Consider the following 12,489-nt stretch of genomic DNA (forward strand, 5'->3'; position numbering starts at 1 on the left):
AAAGCAGTAGTTGCTACTTTGCGATCCTGCCTGTTAGTGACAGTTTTTCGAACAAGTACTTTAACGGGTCCATGCGAGCGAGCAGGAGGATTGGGTGAGCGATCATATATTGTCTGTAACACGCCGTACCATAGGTACACAGGTGTTACCTTTTTAAAAAAAAATCTACATCAACTTAAATCAGATTGGATTAATCAACTGACTTGAACACGACACATGTAGGATGGAGATTCTAGTGAAATTAAGGCTATCCATCCAAGTCTCCAGGAGCCGGAACGCGCCTTACAACATTCAAGAGGGTGAGGTTACCTGAACACTCTAAATTAAAGCATTTATGTTAATGAATACTGCTATAATACACTTATCACCAATGTCTGAGGATTTGTTAGTAACAAATCGAACCTTCATCACAACCAGTACCTTATATTAACCGTTGAAAATAAGTATCAGACCCACTAGATCGACAGGTCACATCATATGGGCCAATGATAGCCCAAAGAAGGGTGTAACGGCCTACCTGGGCCTCACGTGTGCCCCAAACTAGACCAGGGGCCCTATATAGGGACCCCTAAATGAATGATCGGTGTGGATTTATCACAAACATCACAATAGACCTCACACAAGGTGCGTGTGCACCTTGGTCTATTGTGTCGGATGTGCAGTGAACCAAACTGCTCGGTCAAACAACCTTTGACCGAGCAAAAATGAGAGAAGTCCCTCCCGCCATTGAAATTTTGAATCTGGAAGATTTTGAGCCGCAAAGCGAGCCACCATGGCCACTTTCCGGACGATCCAACCCGTCCATTTTAATCACGTGGGTCCACTTAACAAAACTGTATATGATCTTAGACCTAAGCATTGAAACCGTGAAGATCAGTCCCAACCATCCAATCCCTTCGTGTGGGGCTGAGATTCAATGCGAGGAACCATCAGGTGACTTGAGATGCACGCTAGTATCCCGATTTCCACGGGATTTCAGCCGCCAGGTCGCTTGCACGCAAGCTACCACCGTCTCCTCACAACTAGAAACGGTCGGGTGAATAAATGAAAAGAGAAGTTTTCTCTTTAACTAAGAGAGGATGGCACCACCCTAGCCATCCGATGAGGCCACGTGGCATCATCCTGGTCCTCCTAAGTGGAAGGTACGAGACGAGAGGGAAAATTTTCTCATCTCATGGGAATGATGAGTGAAATGAAGAAGATCTCTTGAGATAGGACGAGATCTCATCTGGGACTCGAGAAGTGGACCCCACACCGCTAATGGGACCCATCCAGACCAATTAAATGGTCTGGATTTTCTTGAGAACCCCTAAGTACAAATCCACCATTGTTGGGTAGGTCATCTTCCTCAAAAACCCACCCAACCACCAACTTAAGATGGGCCCCACCTGACCTAGAAGATGTACTTCTAGGTAGCCCTGGATGCCACCAATGCATCCCCATATGTGGATGGCCCCCATGCAAGCTTTCTCTTCAATCCAACCGTTGAGTATGGAAGGCTTTTGCCAACCGTCGGCCTCCGCTCTCCCTACCTATAAATGGGAGGCTCAACTCTCCTAGATTTACACAGAAAGAGAGGGAAAGAAAGGAGAGAAGGAAAGAAAAGAAGGAGAGAAAAGAGAGAAAGAAAAGAGAGAGAGGAAGAGTGCAGGCGTGAGCATTGTCTATATATATATATATATATATATATATATATGTGTGTGTGTGTGTGTGTGTGTGTGTGTGTGTGTGTGTGTGTGTGTGTGTGGTGGGCCCCACGTGGGACCCACCTGTTGAATCGGACTGGCTGAATCTCTTCCACCAACTGCTTACTGACGTGTTGACATCAGCATGATGTGTGGACCCCACGTGAAGCGTGTGTTATATCTCAACCGTCCAATCTGTTGACGCTAACGAATTCCGTGGGACCCACCAGATGTATGGGTTTCATCCACGCCAGCTGTCCATCTGGACGGTGGCCTGCAGGCTTGGACACTGTAAAAAAATGATAAAATAATAGTAATAATAATAAAAATATATACTATATATAATAATATATGGTGGGTCCTACGTGGGACCCACCTGTGAAGAGGTTGGCTGGTGCACATGCACACCAGCAATATAGCTGCTGTGGTGACGTCCCAAGTTCTGGGGTCCCACCTATGTTGTATGTGTTTCATCCACACCGTCCACACCACAGGACGGTGGGACCCACTTCAAGTGTATGTATTCATCCCTGCACGTGGGCTCCTTTACTCAGACCAGGCGGACCACCCCCATGTAAATACCAGTGGGCCACACCCAGCCAACGTGGGCCATGAAGATCGATGGTGGGCCTCACTCAAACATCTAGTGGGCTGCATGTGATGGGCCATTCCATATTCAACTCGTTGAGTCCCTGGACTCAACAGAGAGCTGTTATACCCTTATATATGAGAACGTGGTGGGCCCCATGAGGGACCCACATTGACATATGAATCATATATCCTGCGTCGTTGAGAAACCCACCTTGTACGTGTGTTAAATATGGACCGTCCGAGACCTGGACGTGGTCCACCTTGATGCGTATCCACGCCGTTCACCTGTTTTGCCCGCGGGTGGGACCCACCCTATATGTTGTGCACAGGTGAGGTGTGTAGCCTGAAATCATGGATGCACACCAGCGAGTCCTGTGGGTGCACTTGCAGTGTAGAACGTCAACAGGCTCTGGGGACTCCACCTTAAATTGTGTTGTCCACCTCTAGCCGCCTTAGGCCGTGTATATGGTTAGGTTGCACCACTAGTGGGCCCCACTCCAACGTCAGGTGAGTCTCTCACAACAGAACATTGCTGTGGGACCTCATTTCCTGATTGGGCCCGATCTAATTGAAATAGGACCACAAGTTGGTGGGCTTAATCGCCCTTGGATATAGTCTAAACAGCTTTGGGTTGGGCCTTCCGGCCCTCATGGCACATTAACTAATGAGGATAAATTTGTACAGGAAATTGCATGTAGGGTGTAGGTTCGCTACCTTCTCAAGAAGACTTGCCTCTAGGAGCATTCTACACCTTGTCTGGTGATGATTTCCTCCCCTTAAGATTTCCATCCCCTAACTAGACTAGAAATAGTAATATAAATGACTAACTAGACTAATGATAAACTGTGTATGGAAATAAACTGTATTCACTTGATTTATCTGTTTAACATGATAATCCTCATGCTTATTATTGTTTAGAATCATTATCTCTTTGAACTGCCTAAGTAAATCATCCAATCATTTATATCATGCGAATTCAGTTGTTGTATGTCGATAGGAATATAGGTATTGTTCCTTATTTCCCTTCTTATTATGATATATGTTGCTATGACACACATATTACTAAAATCTCTCCATGGGAAATCCTAGCAAAGGAGAGTCCGTGCTTGGGGTGTAACTAGACTTGTTGTGATCCAAGTAGGCCCCTGACATGGAGGTTTTGGTTGTGGTGTTTAACATGGGGTTTACCACCCATGTAGGGTTTCACCTATTTGACTTAGGATGAACTTCACAACCTTTCGAAATACCGTTGTTTACTCGTCTTTGCACCATTCATGCCGCCATGTTTTAATCGCCACATTTGATAATTTTAACGTTCCATTCCCAATCGGCATTGGTGGTGGCCCCTTTATGTTAAATTGATTGACCACATGTTAGTGGGTACTACACACACCCTAAGACAGTGGTCTCATGGGCCGGGGATGGTGGTAATAGGATACTATGCCCGAGCCGTCGGCTTACGCTTGCCCTTGCGCTCCTTGTAGTGACCGTGAGTTTACTAAAAAATGACTGATTATAATTGGACTAATAATGGGCTGACAAATCATGCATACATAAGCATACTACGACGGCTTGGATTATTATGCCCATACAATTATACCGCGTGTTGCGCTAATAACCTACCGATCGATTTATGATGATGACTTAGATCTTCATGCCCATGCGATTACGCCGAGTGTTGCGCTGACGACCAATCACATCCATGGGTGACAACCCCAATGTCCGTCTGGATGTTTTTTCCGGGACATACGCCGTCTGGATGTTTTCCCCGGGTCGACGTTGCATTCATGCATCCATGCATTTAATAAGACTGCACATACTGTGTTTTGGACTACTTGTGTATTTTTATGCTATTCCTTATTTAAGGCGGCGGTGTGAAATCTTGAGGGGAGATCACACTGAGCTGGTCACTCATTCATCAATATTCAACCGTACAAAGGATATAGGGGTAGATGGATTCGCAGCGGATCAGGAGGTGGTCTAGGTCGAGGAAGAGATTTACAATGAGGAGTCGTACCAGGAGGCGGCTACTTATTTTAGATTAAATCAGTAAATTACTTACTTATTATCATTTTGGTACATTTTGGGATTTAAGGTTTTGTATATGGGCCCCAGCTGAGTGGCTCAGAATCTTGTTATTGCTTGAGTTTTTATACTATGCTCGATTCCGTTAAATCGCACTTTGATTGGTTTTGAGTATCCTTTTGTTTATCAGTTAACACCCGGGTTTTCAAGGCCAGAGCGGCATACTCGGGTCTCGAAAACTGTGGCGTTACATTGTCCTAACCATTGCATTTCCCAGACTAGGGCGAAGCACATTTTCTCTAAGCTAGAGTATTTGGCTTCATCGCTCGTGAACCGTTGGCTTAAATAGTAGATCACTTGTTCCTTTCTTCTTATGTCATCGTGTTGGCCGAGGATGCATCCGATTGCTTCTTCTGCGATGGAGATGTACAACAATAGTGGCCTACCTAGAGTAGGTGGCAAGAGCACTGGAGGATTTAGCAGGTACTTCTTAATTGTCGAAAGCCACTTGACAATCATCGTTCCATTCCTTTGGCGAATTCTTCCTTAGAAGCTTAAATATGGGCTCACAAATGGGCGTGAGCTCTGCGATGAATCGGCTGATGTACTGGATCCTTCCGAGAAAACCCTGAATTTCTTTTTCTGTACTGGGCGGCGGCATCTCGATGATTGCTTTGGTTTTGGTTTCATCCACTCGGATGCCATCTTCACTAACAATAAAGCCTAACAACTTGCCTCCGGTTGTGCCGAAGACACATTTTTATGGGTTGAGGCGGAGCTTGAACTTTTCTAGCCTATCAAAGAGCTTCTTGAGATCTTCGAAATGTCCTTCGATCATGCGAGATTTGACGATCATGTCATACACATAGACTTCCATTTCCTTGTTTATCATGTCATGGAACAAGGCAGTTATGGCTCGCTGATATGTGGCTCTTGCATTCTTCAACCCGAAGGGCATAACCCGATAGTCGAAAGTTCCTCATGGTGTGATGAAAGAAGTCTTCTCATGATCTTCGACGACCATCTTGATCTGATTGTAGCCAGAAAAACCGTCCATGAAAGGGAAGATCTTGTGTCCAGTAGTGTTATCTACCAGTGTATCGATGTGAGGCAGAGGGAAATCGCCTTTAGGACTTGCTTTGTTGAGGTCCCTAAAGTCGATGCACATCCTGACTTTGCCATCCTTTTTTGGAACTGGTACGATATTTGCGAGCCATTTCAGATAGTTGGAGATTACCAGGAACCCCACGTTGTATTGCTTGATGACTTCATCATGGACCTTCAGGGCCCATTCTGGTTTCATTCTTCGGAGCTTCTAGTTAATAGACTTCATGTCTGGCTTTGTTGGTAAGTGGTGTACCACCAAATCTTCATCGAGCCCTGGCATATCTTCATAAGAGAAGGCAAAGTTGGATAAAATCAGCCTCAAGAATTCCATCATCCTCTGCTTGTACTTCAGAGACAATGATCTACCGATGCCCACTTCTCTAAGGAGTTCCTGTGATCCCAAGTTCACAACTTCGAAATCTTCTGCCACGACGTTGGCCTTTGTTTTGAACCTTTCGAGGGAATCCTCGAATTCAAGAGCTTTATCATCATTTTCCTCATCCCGGGCTTCATCCAAACCCATGAGCTCGAAGTCCAACTCTAGATTGAAATCGTATGAGTCGACCTCGAACTCTGGTGCTGTATGTGAAGTATTTGGCATAGTGATTTTTGAAAGCTTTTCCATTGTTTTTTATTTTTGAAGATTTTCTAATGTTTTGTGGGCTTGAGAAATATTTGATGTTTTTGTGGTTTTTGAGATATCTATTGTTTTGTGTTTTGAATTTTTTCTAAATTTTTTGTATTGGCAAGGGATTTCGAACAGGATGATGTTGCAAACCATGATTGATCCTGTCCTGATTCGAGGTACCAACCGCTATTTACATTGGCTTTTTTTAGGTCAGCATCCGTGGGTGGCTCACTAGTCGATTCGATCATCAGGGGGATGGCCGTCTAGCCTAGTTCTTTCCCCTTTTCGATCCTGCTGTTCTGCTTTACTTGTCCCTGTGGGTCATCTGTCCTGATGACCATGATGTCTGCAAGGCTGGGATCAGAGTCGGAGTCTAATTCGATCTCTTCACTCAGAAGTTGGAGCTCCTCGGGTTCACTTTGCGGTGGGACCCTGATGTCTATCCAATCAAGGGAAAGCCATTTCCCTTTTTCAATCCAATAGATGGGCTGCTTCTGCCCCTCATGCTGCTGAGTTGTTAGCGGGGGTGTTTCCCCTTGACTGATGGTGGGGATGGGTGCTTGATGTCTATCCAATCAAGGGAAAGCCATTTCCCTTTTTCAAACCAATGGATAGGCTGCTTCTGCCCCTTGTGTTGTTGAGTTATTGGTGGAGGTGTTTCCCCTTTACTATTGGTGGGGATGGGTGCCTCCCCGCTTTTGCCTGGGTGACTTACAGCGGGCACTCCTGGTCCTTGGTCCTCTGTGGGTGGCCCTGTTTCCGTGCCCCTAGCTTCATGTGATAGGTCCGGGGGTTCTACCCCTGGCATTGAGTGTGCCTTTGATGCTCTGAGGATCTTATCCCACCGTATTAGTCGCCAAATGGATTCCTGGCTGGAATGTTTTGTTAATTTGAGCCGCTGAAGGTGATCTTCCAGAGAGATCATCGTGTCACTACAGACCATTTTGGCCTTAACAAACTCACTTGAACATTTGCCTTTTTTTTTTACCTTGCGATCTAGTCTGCTGATGTCGGTTGATATCCCAAACCCTGTCTTTGCACGTTGACACGAGCTAGCTTTACTACCATATTTTTCTCGTGGAACTCAGTACGGTAGTTCAGGATTAGCCATTCAGCATGAGGGATGACATATTTGACTGCGAGGGGGGATGGATTGGCAATGGAGTTCACAATTTCGAACTCGAAACTATGATATGATATGTCGCCCTTCGTGTGCTAGACATCAATCACTGGAATGTCAGTTTCTGGGGTATTGACCGCCACCGATAGGATGGTTTCTGGTTCAGCCAACACTGAGATGATCCGATTTCTCAAAGGGAATTTAACCCTTTAATGGGGAGTGAATGTGATGGCTCCAACGGTATGGAGCCAAGGCCGTCCCAATAAAAGGTTAAATGAGGCAGGAATGTCAATGATCTGAAATGTGACAAGAGTCATGTCTGGTCCGATTTATAACTCAATGTCTATTTCTGCCTCCACTTGCCTTCAAGAGTAATCAAAGGCTCTGACACTCATGGTGCTGGGCTTGAAAGAGGATGATTCGATCTTCAAACGTTCGGCAGTCCTCAAAGGGCAAGCATTTAGGCTTTATCCGTTATCAATAAGTACGAGTGGTACTTTGAAATTTCTATAATGGACGGCTATATTAAGTGAGTGCCCATGTTTACGCCCTTTAGGTGGCAACTTATCATCAGAGAAAGTGTAGCTCGTAGTGCGAGGAGTTGTCCAATCATGCTTGCCACCATTTCAGGAGGTACGTCGGGAGAGATATGTGCGTCATTCAGAGTTTTTATAAAGATTTCTCGATGCAATCTTGACATGCACAAGAGTTCCTAGGTAGAAATTTGTGCGGATATGGATTTGAGCTATGCTACCATGTCGTAAGTAGCTTCAACCTTGTGGGTTGTTCCTGACAAAGTTCCCCTGGTTTCTTTCGGATTCTGATTATCTCTCCTAAAATACCTACCATTGTTACCTACTTCGGCGCACTCTGGATAGTGCCATGGGACTGCCTTTGTGTTATAAGAGGGAACCATCCTCCCTTCTAGGTATATCATCGGCTCTTGGTTATTACCGGAACTGCTTGTGGTGGACTTGATGATTTCTCTTGGAGTATGACTGGATCTTGAGGGGATTTGACAGTGGGATTTTCCTTCTCCTCTTGATGTGTGCTTTATGAAGGAGGGATCCTTTAGGCATGTACCAATTGGTGAGGCATTAGGAAGCTTAGAGATTGGACCAGGGTGCCCCTTGCAAGGTTAGTGGGGCTAGATAGGGGAGGCCTATCGGAAGAGTGAGGGGTTCAGAATTCGACTTGTTTGGATATGTCGGGGATGGGGCTGGACATGCCCCTTGGAGAAGGAGAGGCTGAAAATGTGACCTGGTGGGCGTTGTTGATGCCCTTTAGGGGATGAGAGGTGGTGTTATTGGTGCTGCTTCAAGGATGAGAGATGGTGCTGTTGGTGCTGCTTCAAGGATGAGAACTGGCCCAGGCGGAGGCACCTATTGGTATCCCCATGTTCGATTTGCTGTATCGGGCATGATTGCTCATATGAAGTGGTCTGGGGAGAAGTATATGGGATGCTCTTTTTCAATGCTTTTAACGGTAGAGGTGTCAGATGTGCTGGGTCCTACTTGATGTAATGGCAAGGAATTTTGGAGAATGTTGGCCTAGGTGGTGCTGCTAGCCTATAGGGTGATTGCAATCTTCTGGCTTTCGATTAAATCCTGGACCGTGTGTTTCAAGGCGAAACAGCGGTCTATTAGATGACCGGGAGCATGGTAATATGTGCAATATTGATTTTCATTGTATCCCAGTGGCAGGGGATTTGGTGGAAGTTGCGGTTGGAGTGGCATCAGGAGTTGCCTTTGCATCAACATTGACAGGACCTGACTATACGTATGTGCAAGGGGGGTAAACTTCCTGCCCAACATGGCCTGCTTGTATAGATTTTGTGCATTTTCCTTAGGTTGTTCTGGTTGCGATTGAGGCGGTTGCGCCTAATAGCCCTGTTGGGTTTGCTCTAGTTGGTATTGCCTGTTTTGTTGCGGCTCTATAGTGGAGCATACTAGTTGCCTTGAGTATTGGTGACGATATTGTTAACTTCGGTGGTACGCTACGTGGGAGCAGTGTTGTTTCTATTCCCATATTCGACAGGTTTCCCCTTGACTTTGTTTATTTTGATTGAGGGGGCCTGATGCGGCCATGGAGAAATGGTCCCGGCTCTGATCCCGGCTTCCAATTGTTCTCTAGCTCGGATGAGGTGGGAGAAATTCACGTATGGGTACGAGATCAGGTATCCTGAAATATTTGGGTTTGCTGAATGAACAATCATGGATATCTGTTCTTCATCGTTGATGGGGTTTCTCATTCGGGCTGCCATAGTCCATCATCATCCTACATATGCTAACAATGATTCGTCATTTTTTTATCTCAAGGCAGCCAAATCTACCCTCCATGGAGCCATGTTCAGATTGTATGAAAATCTATCGACGAATGCCTGGAAAAGTCTTTCCCACGTCCTAATCTAATGGCTATCCAACAATTTATACCAATCCAAAGCATCGCCCTTAAGGGATTTCTGAAAGACCCGTATTAAAGCTCCATCATTCACTGTTATCGCATTGAGTTCCCCACAAAATGCTTTTAGATGTGCTGTGGGACACCCACTACCATCGTATCTTTTGAATTTGAGAACTTCAAAGTTTGGAGGCACCCGAGCATCTGGAAAGGGACACAGGTTCCTAAATTTGGTGGATAGATGATCCACTCCTTGTTGCCTTTGCAATTGATTTTGCATCATCTGTAACTATTCCCGTAGCTCCTCGATTTCCGACTTACTATGTTGTGGATACCTTGCCCCTTATTGTAGGGCTTGCGCTGTTTCTTCCTTATAGGGATCGACTTCTTCGACCCCTTGGTTTCTGAGAATATGGGGTTGCTGAAAAGAGGATGGACTCTTGGTGGTGGGAGGTAGCTGAAATTGAACATCGTTCCCTTTCGAGGGAGGGTGTGATGTTTGGAAATGGCTCCCGCCTGTGGTATCTGTTAATTCCGGTGTTAGTCCCGTTAGGGGAAGTGAGCTGGACTCGAAACTGACCCCCTTCATAGGCATCCACCAGTTCTTGTCCATGATTCCCGTTAAGGGGAACCGGCGTTGTAACCTGTAACACCCCGGCTCTTGGGACCCGATACACTACTCGTTTTCCAAAAGCGTGAGTGTTAACCTTTAAAATATCCCAAATTTCATGTACATTTTTTTTCTTTTTATTAGAGTTAATAAACTAGCGGGTTAGGAACAAAGTAAGTATAAAAGGTAGTCCAAATATACATAACCAAGGTTTCAAGTGGTTACCTAAAAACTTATACAAACCAATGTCTTAACTTATTACAAACATGACAGTACAAATTAAAATGAACCAAAGTCAGGAAAGAGAGTCGCAAGGTCCTTTGGCTCCTCCTAATCCACACGAACACAAGCATGTGCATCATCTAGGTCTCCTGTATATTGAATATTGTTCGATATCGTCAATGGCTATCGTAGTGAGGTATACCCCTTAAGATTTATAGTATCATCAAGATAATTAAGCATAGTTAACAAGGCAGTGTATAACAAATATTACACAATGATTATCATGAAAATCAGATAAGGTTCATCAAATACACATTCATTAAATAAATTTCACAAAGATTATCTTGTTTAAATGCATAGATGTATACACATGCTCACAGACCTGGGGGTGCACATCCAGCTGGTAAAAAGTCGCCCAAGAAAAACTAGCTTCCCGAAAAAGTACTCAAAGGTACACCCAAGGAGAACCAGCCACCTGAAAAATACTATATAATATAGATTGCCCAAGGAGGACTAGTTACCCGTAAAAGTACACAAAGGTACGCCCAAGGAGAGCTAACTACCCGAAAAAGACGATAATAATATATAGATCACCCAAGGAGGACTAGTTACCCAGAAAAGTATACAAAGGTACACCTAAGGAGAACTAACCACCCGGAAAAGACTGTGATATATGGATCGCCCAAGGAGATCTAGCCACCTGGAAAAGTACTCAAGGTACGCCCAAGGAGAACTAGTCACCCAAAAAAGACCGCATGCTATGAAAATACATGATTAGCCCAACCATTATTATTTCAATTTCAAACAATCAATTTAGGAGAGCTCAAAGGTCATTATGGGGGTTTGTCACCAAAAAAGTTACAAAGGCACAAACGATGCACAAGATGATAAGTCCACAACGTAAATTTTTTTAATCCATAATACAGGTGGTCACTAGTTCGCGAATTTTCTAAAAACACCATTAAGAAAGCACAAGTGGTAAAACAAGCCACATATAATGTTATTAGCACTCACACATATAAAGTACACATCTTAAATCAGAATGAAGATACTAGAGATCCATAGCATGTTAAATTACTTGAATTTAAATCTAAACATGTTTAATTTATAAAAAATTACTCAAATGAAATTAACATTCATAATTATTTCCACATTGCACTATATTAAGGAATCAACAAACTGAATGGACTAAACTAACTATCATGATGTTGAAAAGCTTGAAGGGTGATCCTCACCTCTTAATTTGGATCGTGTTCTAATGTCGATAGGACAAATGCAAGCACCTTAGGATAGAGTCTTAACCTAATTTGCCAAAAATTGCATGATTAGGATTAACATAATGATTTGATCAATGAAACCAAAGTGCATTAGCTTTCCCAACTAAATCTAGGGTTATTTCTTTAGGGATTTTTAATTCCTAAGTTAAAAATTTTAAATAAAGAGAAATAAATCCTAATAAGAATTTAGCTCTATAGAGAAATCACATTTCACATATTAATATCGAACCTGAGTTTTAATGGAATCAACACGATTGACGCGATGGTGCTCGAATTCGACTCAGTTGAACTTTAGACACTCGAACAACTCTTGTTGCATGATCGATCTACACTAGTGGTTTTCTAACCCAAACCTGAAATCCCCAATCTCAAACTCGGCCCCAACTCACTGATTCAGCGAGTTAACTCAGCTGAGTCAACATATCCTACTTCCTATCTTTCTTCTCTTCTATTCTCTTCTCACTTTTCTTTCTATCTTATTTCTCTCTCAACTCAACCAGCCAGGTTTAATTCAAATCAGACCATAACTCAGCCTGAATCGAGCGAGTGAGTCAACTCAACTCGGCAGCGAGCACCCTGCTCCTTTCTTCTTTCTTTCTTCCTTCCATTCTGTTCTCCTACTCCATGTCTCTCTTTCCTTTGTCAAGAACGTCCACAAGTCCGGCCCAACGAGTCAGCCACCCTTATTCTACATTTCTTCTCTCCTCGAATGGTCCACACCAGATCTAGCTTCGAACCAGATCCGAGACTCAGCAAATCAGTGAGATTATGAAACCCAACTAGCCTGAGTGAACTCGGCAGCGAGTTGATGCACATCAACTCCA

The sequence above is a fragment of the Magnolia sinica genome, chromosome 5 (genome assembly GCF_029962835.1).
Source record: "Magnolia sinica isolate HGM2019 chromosome 5, MsV1, whole genome shotgun sequence".
Classification (NCBI taxonomy): Eukaryota; Viridiplantae; Streptophyta; class Magnoliopsida; order Magnoliales; family Magnoliaceae; genus Magnolia; species Magnolia sinica.